This window comes from Vulpes vulpes, chromosome 3 (assembly GCF_048418805.1).
Source record: "Vulpes vulpes isolate BD-2025 chromosome 3, VulVul3, whole genome shotgun sequence".
Classification (NCBI taxonomy): Eukaryota; Metazoa; Chordata; class Mammalia; order Carnivora; family Canidae; genus Vulpes; species Vulpes vulpes.
Genome location: NC_132782.1, coordinates 151800437 through 151803150, shown reverse-complemented (window position 1 = coordinate 151803150; position 2714 = coordinate 151800437).

The following is a 2714-nucleotide window of genomic DNA, read 5'->3' as shown; positions in this document are numbered from 1 at the left end:
AACCACCTCCAAGTAGAAGTTCACTGTGTCCAACAGAGACAGATATAGTATTTGGAATTACATCACCATTCTGTGTGGAAACTTGGCTAAGATATTTAACATTATTGAGCTTCACTTTCCTCACCTGCAACATAGGATTATTAAATCTACACATAGGATTTTATAGAGATTGATTAGTAGAATCCCTGGCATAATAAGTACTTGATATATGGTCACTATTATTTAAGAAACATTTGTGCCTACTAATCAATAGTAAGAGTTACTGACCAGGTAAAGATCTTATTTGCCTCTGGCTTGATGACTAAGTAGTATGATAGTGGTTGTATTTGAAAAAAAAAAGTTCAATAAGTAGAAATATTTCAGAAGTTATCAGAAACCAAATTTTCAAGGGGAACTGTTAGGTTTAGACTTAGTTTAAGTTTTGCTTTTCATTAGAAAAGTAACTTGACCTCCCTTCCCTCATCTTGAAAATGGTACAGGAAGTACCATGATGGGTATAGCATTGGGAGTGACTTTCACTTTTCTCTAAAAGTAAAAGGCAGTCAAAGAGTGTGAGTTTCCTTTCTTCCCATCTTTCAGAGATTGTTTTCCACCGACGCTGAATTTTACCAGGTTTGGGGTTCCTTAGGGATGTTCTTTAAAGATTCCTTAAGAGCATATTTTCTTATAATCCCTAATTATTATTATTATTTAGAGTCAGAGACACAGGCAGAGGGAGAAGCAGGCTCCATGCAGGGAGCCCATGTGGGACTAGATCCCGGGTCCCCAGGATCATGCCCTGGGCTGAAGGCGGCACTAAACCACTGAGCTACTCGGGCTGCCCCCTAATCCCTAATTATTGATACTCTTCTTATCAAGTTTACAGAAGACATCACTGAATTTTATTCTTCAGCCAGACTGTGGGATGATGGAATAATATTGTCACAGAATTCTTGGAAAGTAGGCTGGCTTTGCTGTCTATTGGTATTTTCTGGTTTAGAACATAGCACAGGGACTCTGTCTAGATTGTCTGCCATATGGCATTTACCAGTTTTTAATTAGCCTTTGATGGTATTTTCAAAAGTTTTATTGACTTGACTATGGGAGATATAAGATGATAAAAATGAAAAAAGTAAAAGTCTCAAATAATTTTTTTTTTTTAAATAACTACTACGAACAGGTTTGTCTTAATCCAGTTGATTTTTTTTCCCTTAAACTGGATTTATTTGTTTGTAGACGGGATATGATTCTCTAGATGCTCCAAATGGGTAGCTCTGGTTCTTAGAAAGCAGGTTCCTTAATTTTTTCAATCTGAATTTCCAAGTGAGTCCCTCTTGCCTGACCTAAATCTTCCTTATTCTGATTAAAAATTGTAAAGCCCATGTTCCATTTTTGGTCTTAAAAGTAGCTCCTAAGCCTTCTTGGCATAATATTAGCAATGATTATATAGTGAAATGATGTTGGCAGGATGTTACTTTAGCTAGATCTGCCTCTCCCCTATCTTAACAAACACTGTGGTGATCTTCACAGAACACAGTGCTCACAATGGGATCCTGCAAAAGAAGGAAAGTTGGGCACACCAAATTGCAAGGCTTGCTTCATGGAAAATGAATGGGAAGAAGGCAGGGAGTGACTGGCAAATGTAGGAAGGGGCAGCTTTAGGAATTCTCTTAAATTGGAAGACTTTATTAAGCACAAAACTTAGGAATTATTCAGTGACTTATTCTCTGCATTTTTAAAAGAAATGGATAAATGGCCTTCTTTGTGGAATTATGTCATATGCCATGTCTAGGGACAAAAACTAACAGGCTGGTGTTTATGTATGGTCACCCATTCCATGTGATTCTCTGGCATTTTCTTTTCTTTGATGAAATTTCTAGTTCTAGCGAAGAACTAGCCACAATGAAATAATGATTACATTAACTATGGAAGGAAAAAAGATGGAAAAGAATAGTACCCAGTCTTAATAGTAGTTGAGTTTAGATGGGCTCTGTATGATTTTACTTTATAATTTCTACTTTTCTGTAATTTTAAATTTTCTTTGAGAAGTGTGTTTCAATGAGTATTTATAATTTAAAAAATGAGTTTGCATTTTATCTAAATAAAGAAATAAAATGGGTGCATCAAGTACCCTAGTCAGTCTGTTCCTTCAAGCTATTTTTACTTAGTCAAACACAATGCTGATTATCTTAAATACCATGATATATGTAATTTTCTTACTTAACATAAAATGCATACCAGGACTAAGATAGAGAATATAATTATTTGTCAATCTCCATTTTTTCAACATGTAGCAATAAGAGAATAATTCTAAAAATAAGAGTATTTAAAATGTATTAATATTGGAATGTTAATTTTAATATTTTCTCTTTTTCTGTCTTTCACTTGGGTCAGCTGATTGCACAGTGCTTAAATATAATTAAATATGAGACAACATAGTATAACCTCCTGACATGATCTTATACTCTGATTTTTTTTTTTTTAATTTTTAATTTTATTTATTTATGATAGTCATACAGAGAGAAAGAGAGAGAGGCAGAGACACAGGCAGAGGGAGAAGCAGGCTCCATGCGCCGGGAGCCTGATGTGGGATTCGATCCCGGGTCTCCAGGATCGCGCCCTGGGCCAAAGGCAGGCGCCAAACCGCTGCGCCACCCAGGGATCCCTTATACTCTGATTTTAAGTAGAAATTATATGTGTAAGTTATTTCAAAAATTAGTCATTACTCTGTGTAA